This window comes from Hydra vulgaris, chromosome 06, assembly GCF_038396675.1.
Source record: "Hydra vulgaris chromosome 06, alternate assembly HydraT2T_AEP".
Taxonomy (NCBI): Eukaryota; Metazoa; Cnidaria; class Hydrozoa; order Anthoathecata; family Hydridae; genus Hydra; species Hydra vulgaris.
Window position 1 is genome coordinate 55,840,137 of NC_088925.1, and position 12,180 is coordinate 55,852,316.

General features: G+C 28.4%; 1 long non-coding RNA gene across 1 annotated transcript; it reads right to left on the bottom strand.

Moving 5' to 3' along the window:
• Window positions 1-3,548: 3,548 nt before the first annotated feature.
• Window positions 3,549-10,099, bottom strand: LOC136081991 (uncharacterized). Its single transcript, XR_010639324.1, has 2 exons — window positions 7,839-10,099; window positions 3,549-3,765 (listed from the first exon to the last, which is right to left on the bottom strand). It is a non-coding gene; the product is annotated as an uncharacterized LOC136081991 (long non-coding RNA).
• Window positions 10,100-12,180: the final 2,081 nt, after the last annotated feature.

The window sequence follows — 12,180 nt, forward strand, 5'->3', positions numbered from 1 at the left end:
AATAAATCAACAAACATTTGTTTATTAGAATCTTTTTGAAATAAATCAGAAGTACACAAATAAAAGAAATTATACTAAACTCTTTGATAAACTGAATAACATTTGTTTCTTAATTAAACAATTATTAATAGCAAGTTTTTACTTTATATAAAAGAGTGTCGCCTAGGTATAATTTAAACATTATAAGAGACAAAGTTTATTAATTATTCTAAACGTAATTTATAACAATTTAATCAAGCAGCTTTTATTTTTTGTAATTGTCTCTCATCGGTCCAGTTAAACTTTTTTGCGCTTGATTATTTTTTGAAATGTTCTCAAAACATCTAAAGAGCCGTGGCCAAGTTGTCGCAAATAAATATTTTATGCGGGTTCAAGATTAGTAGTAGTTTCATTTATTTCGCCGTTAAGGATATATACAAAGTACAAATATAACAAAAGGAAATGGCTGGAGCAAGTAGGCATCAATTAGCCTTATCACCGAGCCCCATTACAATCGTAAATCATAAATTAGAGTGCGATTGCACCCCTTTCCCGACCAAGCCTGTATATATATATATATATATATATATATATATATATATATATATATATATATATATATATATATATATATATATATATATATATATATATATATATAAAACAACTAAAAAGCTGCAAATCATAACCTATTCGTCACAGGATTCGTCTCCTTTTTAAAACCTTTTTAACTAAACCTTTTTTTTTTATAACTTCAAAGCAATTGTCACCTTTATTAGTTGAAACAAAACATTCTAAACCTTGATAATTTTAACTTGTAAACAGTGTCTCAATACAATGGTTACTGATCCATCAAAATTAGGAATACTAAACTTCTGGTTATACCCTTGTACGTGTTTATTTGAGCAACCCTTTGTTCTTTGAACAAGCTTTTTTAATTGATCTGAAAAAATTTTGTATATGAACGAGGGACATCTATCAAGTACTTAAAATTTAACCGTATCATTTCCTATATGCATTAAAGAATAGACATTGTAAACTAGTTGATCCTTACCGTAAAGTTCATCAAATAACTGCACAAAATAAGTTAGTAACTGACAAACAAAATCAACATATTTTTTTAACAAAATAAAACATAAAATTAGAACTGCAACTGAAAGTACTAAACAGTTTGAATAGACTTTTGACTAAATTATCCCCTTTAAATAACTGGTCCAGTGTATACTAAAAAAAGTCTAAGTTCAGTTGCTTTCCATTTCTTAATATCTAATTAAGACCTTGGAATTCTAGAAAATTCTCTTGAAATCCAACGACATATCTGAAACAATCAGCCAGATAAAGTACTGACACTAATCTGAGACAATTGACAACATTTGGGCCATTTAACCATAAGTTGATGAGTCTTAAGACTCATCAACTTATGGTTCACCAACTTAGGGGTATGGTTCATCAACTTAGCGGTATGCAAATTCGCATACCCCTAAGCATACTAGATGCATAAACTTTAAAGAAAACTTTGTCACCATATCAAAATTTAATTCCATTTAACACACCACTAAGATGTTCAAAATGCTTTCGATGACAAAAATCTATATCAGTGGTTAAAATTGATGAAATATGTGGGAGTATTATCTAGCCACACCACTCTCCTTTCTGAACACAACGCTTATATCAGTTATAACCACTGAGCCTCTAAAACACTTAACAAATGCTCTAGCTAGTGCATCACATATGTTAACAGCAAGATTGATTTCATACTTAATATTTTAGTAGATAAAACAATCTTTTGGAGGAATTTTGAACTCTACCAAAAAATTATGTAGATAATCAAAAATGGAATTAGGCTTTTGGGCACCACTTTTTAAACAAATCTCAAAAAATCCAATTTGGGTTGCCCAAAATTGCGAGTCCTAGGCCTAGGTTCTGACAGTAACATTTATAAACAGCAAAAACTTTTGGCAAATTTTATTTAAAATTTAATTTTTACTTTTATTTATTTTAAATATATTTTTTACATGAATGTTTAAATTTTGTCACTACTTTAGATTTTCATTGAACAATTTCCTACATTTCTTTTTAATATAAAATATTTGTGGAGTATTATTCTCTTTTACTATCAGCTATCATGCTGATTGAACTGACTTGATCAGCTTCAGTTTTAATTTGAAGCTAATGAGTTTAAAGATGAAGCTGACATATCAGCTGCAACCCCTAACTTACAGACAACATAGGTAATGTGATGTATATACTTTATTATAATACATGTGTTTTTTTTATACTTGAGTACTTATTTTTTTATTTTATAACACATTTTTTTTTTTAATACGTGTTTTTTTATAATATTTAATACTTAAGAAAATATTAACTTTTGCGGAATATTCTTTAGATAAAAATTATATTTTCTTACATTACTCTTATCATGGTAATAAACAAAGGTAATATTTACTCAATTACGTTTGTCCCCCAAAGTTTATGCAACTCATACATAAGTCTTTCACTGATTTTAATAAACAAAAGTTATTACCATTATTATTATAATTATATTTACTAACCTGTCACTACTAATATTTATTAAAAAAAAATTCTGGTTGTTGAAGTCACTTTTACTCATATCAGTATGCAAATATTGTTAAAAGTCAGAGTGCTCAAAGCAGAAATATTCTTAAACATGCTACAAAATACAAGATATACATAAGATACATGTCATATAAGACCTATGAGCTGTAAACTTAATACTTTTATCTCAACATTTAAAAATTAAGTTATGGAAAACAAAAACAGTGTTTAACTTATTATAACTCAGTTATAATAAATAAGCATATGGTTGTGATCTATATAACTTTTTTTAGTTTTTGTTATTTATGCTAAAGTTATCAAGTTAAATTAAAGTTTTATAATTAAAGTTTGAATGCAAAAGTTCATATAAATAATAATTTTATCAGTAATGTAAACATAAGTTAAGTATTATAAGTACTTACAAGTATAAGTATTGTAAGTATAAGTTGTTATTAATAATAATAACTTACATATAAGTTAGTATATAATTATATATGTTATATTATATATAATAATTATATTATATAATATATTACATATAATATACCCAGCTGGCAAATAACGTTGAAATAACGTTGAACTTACGTTGAAACCTAACGTTGAATTTACGTTAATTTAACGTTTAGAATGAAAGTTTTTTTCAACGTTGATTTATCAACGTTAAATCAACGTTAGGCTCAAACTTTATATCAACGTTGATTCGACGCAAAAAAACGTTACAATAACGTTGAATTTACGTTGAAACAACGTTGACAATGACAGTGTTTTTAACGTTGATTTATCAACGTTAAACCGGCTGTTAAAAAACGTTTTGTAATCACTGAAACCGTTAATAAAAACTGATATCACCATCAAAACGTAGTATGCATGTCCAATAGTGCTGTTGCACTTCTCTATTACATTACTCGGGTATATTACAGATATTAAATCTACTCATAGTCTATACTTAAACTATTTAGAACTTTTTCAATTTAGTTTAATTAAAATAGTATTATTAAAGCAAGAGATAAAAGTTGTTTTACTGAAAAATATATTTAAATATTACATATATTTACATATAATTGAATAAGATCTATAAATAATTGAATATAATCTACATATAATTGAATAAAATCTACACAAATTTCTTTTCTTTTCCATCACCTTTTTGAAATGGAGCGTATTTTAGAAAATCAAATAATATTCCATTAACCGAGGTTTCTTTTGCTCCATTGAATACAATAGAAGAAGCTGTAAATAAAAAAATATATTAAAAAAAAATCAAAAAAGGTAAACTTGAAAAAAATATAATGAATGGAAAGGTGTTACAACTTATAAAAGTAATCCATATAAATTAGTGTTTCTAAGTATATTTTTCCACCTTTGCCCTTCATATCCGTGGAGGTCATAACATTTTTTCGAAAAAACTCTGAATTTTTAAAAGGTAATTTAACTGTTAGACAGGCCTGTCCCGAAGTGGTCTCTCATGGGGAAGGGAGGGGGGATTGTATGCATTTTTTGGCAATTAGAGACACACACACACACAAAAAAGGTCCTCAATATTTGCAATTAGCCAACTATAGTTCAAAACTTGCTAAATGTGTCAACTTAAATGCTTATATAACAGCTTTGAGGGGGAGGGGGGTATATATTAGTAGAAAATCACTTAACAAAATATTTTTTTCATTTTACACTGAGTTTCATCAATAAAGAGTCTTTATTGATAAAACACAGTGTAAAAGCATTTCTGATGAGTCTTTATTAATGAAACACAATGTAAAATGAAAAAAATTTTTGTTAAGTGATTTTCTACTGATACATAATTGCTCTGTTCTTTTAAGAACATTGAGCACTCTATTTTGTAGAATACATTTAAAAGTTGATTTTATATATATATACATATATATATATATATATATATATATATATATATATATAAAATTGATTTTTTGACGAGATTAAATAAAAATAACTATATGATTTTTTACTACTAAAAGTTTCATGCGTTTAGCAACCATTAGGTAAAAAAATACATGCATTTTTTATTTTTATTTAATCTTGTCAAAAAATCAATTACATAGCTCTGATATCATTCATCGAGCACTCTTGCTAAATATATGCTCACAGCAAAATTAAACTTATATATATATATATATATATATATATATATATATATATATATATATATATATATATATATATATATATATATATATTAGGGATATGACTTTTTAATTTTTTTTCAAATAAAATGTTTCCTGTATCATAAATCGATGAACTTTTACCTAAAATCATGAAAAAAGGCCCAAATAGCTTTCTGCAACAAAAAAAGGTCACCCCCAAAATAAAAATTTGATTTACCATTTTTATACATTCATTTTTGACCGATGTTTTAATCTTAAGCTTAATTCTCAGCTTAATTCTATTTATTTCATTATTTTGTTATGAATTTATAAATATAACGCCACACGTTACCATGGCAACGAAACGGCCGTGTGCCGGCAAATACTTGGAATTGTTATGTGATGACGTCATTGTGTTACCACGGTGATATAGACGACTGTAACAGACTGTAGAAGATTATAGAACTTAGTAGAACATTCTGGAAGCTCTAAATAATTATATAAGCGAGCTGCTGTCAGAGCTCAGTGTTGATAATGTGAATAGTTCTATGAAGTACTCTGCGTGTAACTGAGCTAATAAGGAACTACTGTAGCGAACTAAAGACGCTGTAAGTGTACGAAGTATAAGTAGTTGTAGCATTATCGTTAGGATACGGACTGGATTATCGAACTGTTATCAACATTGACTGGATTATCGAACTATAATTGGATTACTATACAGTTAAAGTATTTTATTAATTAAACAACTTTATTAAACGGATATTTACGCTCAGCTATCCGTAAAGTCGTAACAATATTATATGATGTCTCACAAGAAAAGTCATACCACAGTAACAAAGAACAAGAAGACTTAGACTAAAAATTTGGTGAGATTTCAAGAGTCACACAGAAGAAGAGGAAGCGTGGCTGTAGAAGAACATTCACTCGATGAAAAATCCAGAATATCACTTCAATTGCAGATCGTAGGAAGATACCAGTTTCTCGGAGCATATGTTAAAGGAAGAAAAGAACGAATAGACCAAATTTCTAAGGAAATTACAAAATTGTGGGACAATAAACTGAATTTTCCACGTGTGTCTGATCAAGTGATAAGAGCAAAGCTTATGAAGGTGCTGAAGGTCTATGATGAATGTGTCAAGCGTGGAAAATATGATGTTCTCAATGCATTATTTGACATCACGAAAGTGAATGGCCAGTGGTTATCCTCGGAAGATAAACGTCTATACCACCTACAAAAAGAAAGTAAAGGACAGGTGGGGTACTCAACAGGACAAGTGGCAAGTAAAGAAACCATTCACCCTTCCAAGAGAAGGAAAGTCCAGTCTGGAACAGCAATACCTTCCACATCACAAGTCCTGTCTACCACAGACAGTGGTACTGAATCTGAAAACTGCAAAAGTAAGAGTGAAGATGATGAAGACGACGACGGTGATAAAGACGATGATGAGGACACTCAGAAAAAAACTAGAAAGCACTACAAAAGTAAATTTGCTGTAAGTATGGTTACATCAAGTGGAGTTTCCACAAAGAAAGCTGCTAAAATATGCAATGTATTATCACAACAAGGTATTGATATTCCAACTCCAAGTCAATCAGCAATTTACAAGTCCATATTCAAAGAGGCAGGTAAATTAAAAAAAGAAATGATACAACAACTTAAAATGGAACAGTGGTCCTTACACTTTGACGGCAAACGAATAGATGATAAGGAATATCAGGTAGTTGTACTTCAGAATGAAAGAACTGACGTGAAACTTGATGCACTGCGTTTAAAAGATGGCAAAGCTGAAACTGTTGCTGAAAAAATTGCCAAACTTATTGATGAATACAATTTGTGGAATTCAATTAAGATGATCATTACTGATACAACAAACGTCAATACTGGGAAGAGAAATGGAGTTGTTGTGAAGTTGCAACGTATGTTTAAATTAAAGGGTGTCACAATACCACAATTTATCGGTTGTCAGCATCACGTACTAGACAGGATTCTCCGTCTGGTGATGGACGAAGAACTTGGGGGTGATACCAAATCTCCAAACATTGAATACCCGTTTGTGTCTGAACTGTTGAATAAGTATGATGAACTGAAGGATAAGTTTGTGAATGGAACTGTAGAAATTCTTGATAAATCAGGGTGGAGAGACGATATGAAGTTTTTGTACCATTTAACAAGAGTGTTTAGGTTCTATGAAGAACAAAGAAACTTCCCTCTGATTCACTTTCAGAACATTCCTAATATGAGCAATGCCAGATGGAACTCAAGAGCCATTCTCGCCATTCTGGCGTTCATTCTTATGCCTGAAGCGAGAAAGAATTTGGAGAAGGTTTGCAGGTTCATTTCATATGAGTGGGCAGAACATTGGTTTAGTAGTCAAAAGTACAATGACAATGACTTCAAGAATTTATCTGATGTATTGAAGCCTTACAAAAAGGCATTGCAGTCATTCAAAAATCACTGGAAGAAAGAGCCATCCGTCATCGACATACCACGAAGTAATCAGATAGCTGAACGTGCAATCAAGGTGATGCAAGACCTGTATGCTTCCTGCAGAAAGAAAGACAAACTGCAACTTCGATTCATTCTAAGTAATAAGCGCTAGACTCTTTATGAGACGTGAGCATCATGTGACCCATGTACTAAACACAGTAGGCCTATAGACACAGACAGTTATGTATATTGTTGTACTAGACGCTTTGATACTGTTAATTTTGTAATACTTGTATAATTATATATCACATAATGTTTTTTGTTATATCACAGTACATGTTGCATAAATAAATAAAATAACAACAGGAGTATGACTCTTACAACATCTTCAGCCTTTAATATTCATTTACTGTACAAAAGTGTACCTATTGAAAATTCGATTTTTTGGTTTTGGGGTGACCTTTTTTCAAAATATGTCAAAATGAAACATCTATTCGTTCTTTTTACATAAAAGTTCATTGAATTACGATACAGGCCTAGTAGGTTGCAAAAAAGTCATATCCCTAATATATATATATATATTTATATATATATATTCCTATAGATTTGATCAATGAACAACTGGAGGTCAGGTGCATTGACACTTCATCTAAATCTTTGATAACTGAACCTGCAAAGTATAATTACTAATTTATGGTATAAATTACAAAAGCATTTTTATTTTTAGGTATAAAAATTGAAATTCATAAAATCAAAGCATATAAAACTAATACCTGCTAGGGAAATTCTCTTTGTTTATGTTTTCTTTTTCGTAAATAGACATTCTCATTAAAACATTTTTCTTTTTTAGTTGTAAATTCAAATTTTTCACAATCCTGGCATTAAAGGCATCAAAGGAAAGTAATGAAAGAACCCCAGGTTGCTAAAACATAATTAACTACCTAAGAGTAATATGGAATATTGAACAAAAATAGATAATATTTATTATTAATACAAAATATAATATAAAGTTTATTTTAAAATATCACACAACAATAACTTAGTTTGATTGAAAATATAAAAGCAACAAAAATTAAAAAATAAAACATCTCAATAAATAATAAATTATCATTCAAACATTTTAAACACCAAATAATAACTTGTAACTTATTTTTTACACATCTTCATCTAATAAACATTAATATTAATACCAATTTTTAATACCACATCATTAGTATTTTTGTTCTTATTAAAAATAAAAATGTTATATCAGTTAAGCTTTTCTTATTTTACTTAAAACATCAACAATTCTACGTTTTTTCATAACTGAATTTTTTTTTTGGTAATGTTGAATTAACACTGAAAACAAAATATTAGTAGACAACAAGAAAATATTTTTTTATTGAAATATATGTAAATATTTATAACAATCAATCTAATTTCCTTTCTTTTCTGCCACTTTTTCGAAATGGAGCAAATTTAAGAAGTTAGACAAAATGCCATCAATTAAAGTTTCAGTCCCTTCATCGTATTCAATAAAAGAAGCTGTAAATAAAAATAAAAAAGTTTTATATATCTTATGAATATATACCTTTCATAGCAGACTATATGGTCTGGTAAACTTCTGTTAGTATAACAAGAAAAAAATAATCAGTCCTGATCTGAATAACAAGTTAACACCAGGAATACCATCTGGTTGTAAAAATTGCCTAACCTCGCTCATAATGTATTATAATCATATTAATGAAAATGAAACTGTAAACATTTAACATTAATTGCCCTTAACCATTGAAATTATACTACCAAATAAGAAGCCATTGTTCTAATATATACAGTTATAAGTTTTTATAAGTTTTGACATAAAGCTGTAGACATAAAATTAAAAAAAAGTTCTGAAACTAAATGATATAACTATTTATTAAAATACTTATTAAAACTCACTCCTGATGTTTGTGTTTTTTTCGTCATCTAATATCTTGTCCACTTCAACAAATTTAGCTACCGACAAAATAAAACTTATTTGGCTTATAAATTCACTATTATAATCAGGCTTTCTCACTGTGTTTTGGGATTTCTTATATCAGTAAGAAAATATAACACTTTCTTTTGAAACTCTACAATTTAAAATAGTTTCACAAAACAACTTTTGTTGAACATTTTTACAAACCTAATAAAATTAAACAAAAATTCACTAAAAAATAATTAATAACATACCTTCAGCCATCGAGAACTTATCAACATAATCTAATTTTGGTACTTTGTTTTCCTTTTTCTTATCCTCACTGAAAGATAAAAGAACTTTGCTTCAGGCTCCAAAATCATTTACTGTCGAAAGCAAGTGTGGTGGTCAATACTGTTATTTTGGTCTTGAGACTGGTATACAAAAAGCTGTTTCTGCAGATAGCATAAGGCTTCTGCTATCAGTATAGCTAACAGCTTGTTTACTTATTCACGTGAACAGCAGTGCTCTACTGGCATTTCGCCAGTTTATGATTAAAAGAAACAACGTTTTTTCAATTTCTTCTGAGAAAAACGCAGTATCATTGTCACTTTGAGACAAATAATCATAAAGAAATTCTTCACTTTCATAATCGCTTTCCGAATTTTTGTCTTCTTCTACTTAACTAATATTTTGTGTAAATTTTGAATTGTCATTATTTTTTTCGACTTTATCTTCTTCACTACTAGAAGATGATTCTGCCAGAGCTAGAACATTAGAGTGGCATTTTCGCCAGTTTCTTAAATAAGCCATTAATTCCTTTTGTCTTAAGAATAAATAGAAATTTGAATACTAAATAAAACGTTTTTGAAAATTCAAAATTCAAAATTTCACACATATATACTAAAATATTGATGTATTACTTTTTCGCTTTAACTATTTTTACTTTCAAGCATCGAATTCAACGGACAGTTTTGTTATAATAGAGTTTTTTTGTCAACGTTGATTTATCGTTGAAACAACGTTAAATAAACAACGTTTAAATCGTAACGTTGTTTTAACGTTGACACATAGTTGAACAACGTTGAAACAACGCTTCAACCAAATTTCAACGTTGAAACAACGTAGAGATGCGGCTGGGTATTAATTATATAATTTATAATAATATATAATTTACATATATAACTTATATGTAAATAATTTATAACTTATACATAATAATATTATGTATATTATGATATTATTGTTAAAATTACAACAATTACAATTTTAAATCAAAGTCAAAAAATACCAATGAATAAAAAATTAGGTAGACGCATAACAATAAAGCCATTTTTTGAATTTATATGAAAACACTTAACATTTATATCTCACGGTGGGTAAACTTCGTTAACATCAGTCATTTTGCTTGCATAAAATGTAGAAAAATCAATGGAAAAGAGTTGATCTGTAAAAACGAGTAAAAAGTTTTTAATTCCCTAAATATAACCTATCCATCACAACATTCGCCTGTTTGCTCTTTTTAAATGTTTCTGACTAAACCAAAGTTTTGATTAAACTCAAAGCAGTTATTATTATCACTAGCAGAAACAAAGCTTTATATTTTGATCATTTTAAAAATGCAAACAGTGCCTCAATGGAATAGTTACTTCATGTTTAATAGTTACTGGGGCATATGTTAAACATATATGTTAAACTTTGTAAATTTATTTTTAAAAAAATCTAAAAAAATTCTTTGATAATGGTAATAAATGAAATTTTAAACAACGTCTTTTTAATATAGTCTCCCAGTGAAAAATACATTTAAAAAAAATGTCTTTTTAATTACAATGTAAATAATTACATAAAAAAATATAATGAATAAAAGTTGAATTTTTAAATTTATTTCACGCACAATACAAATTATAAATGGCAACCATCGAGTAAGTTTTTTTATGATTTTATCATTATCATTTTATTATTATTGTTATTCATTATCAGTTTAAACGTTTTAGGAACCTTATGAGAGACCCGTCAAATCCTTCGACCCTGATAAAAACCACATAAAACCTAATCAAGCAAATTTTCTTTATTTCTTAACCATATGGGGCTTGTCTGGAAAACAAAACATTTACCTGTTAAAACCCCGTTCCCGTAAGCCCAGACAAAAACCATACGGTACCCATCTGTTAATGTTGGCTGGGAGTCAATCAAATTACAAACGCATTATGTGCTAACTACTTTGCATTAGGAGTTTTTATTGATCTGTCAAAGGCTTTTAATACGGTAAACCATAAGTTATTAATAAAAAAACTTGAACATTATGGAGTAAAAAATAATAACTTACTTTGGTTCAAATGCTATTTGACTAATAGAAAGCAATTCATCCAATATGAGCAAAAACAAACAATTCCAAATGCTGTAACTTGTGGTGTCCCCCAGGGCTCTATTTTAGGACCCTTATTATTCTTAGTATATATAAATGATTTATATTTAGCAACAAACTTCTTAAATTGTATTCTTTTTGCAGATAACTCCAATCTTTTTTATTCCCACAGAGATATTAAAACACTTTTTGAAATAGCTAACGAAGAGTTGGGTAAGGTTAATGAATGGTTTATAAGTAATTAACTGTCTCTAAATGTGGATAAAACCTAATTTTTTTTATTTCATAAAGTAAATAAATTAGAAAATATTCTCATTAAACTGCCAAATCTAATAATCAATAACGCTAACATTATAAGATAAACCTCAGTTAACTTTTTGGGCGTAATATTAGATGAACATTTACGTTGGAGTGATCATTTAAAAAGCATTGAGAAAAAATTATCAAAAAATATTGCCATGATATATAGGGCTAAACCATTTCTAAATAATAAATCTTTAAAAAGTTTATATTTTTCTTTCATTCATTGTTATTTGGTTTATTGTAATATTGCATGGGCAAATCAATGGACAAATCATGCAAAATTAAAAAAATTGTACAGTAAACAAAAACATGCGTGCAGAATATTATTTGGAGCTGATAAAATTGTACCACGCAAGCCTCTTCTGCGTATACTAGGCGCATTAAACGTTTAAAAAATCAACTCACACCAAGTTTTAATGTTCATGTATAAAATAAAGATGGGACTAACTCCTAAAGTATTTCAGTCCTATTTTGAAAAAGTTGTGCATAAATACCCGACAAAATTTTCAGTTATGGTGTTTCAGTTTTT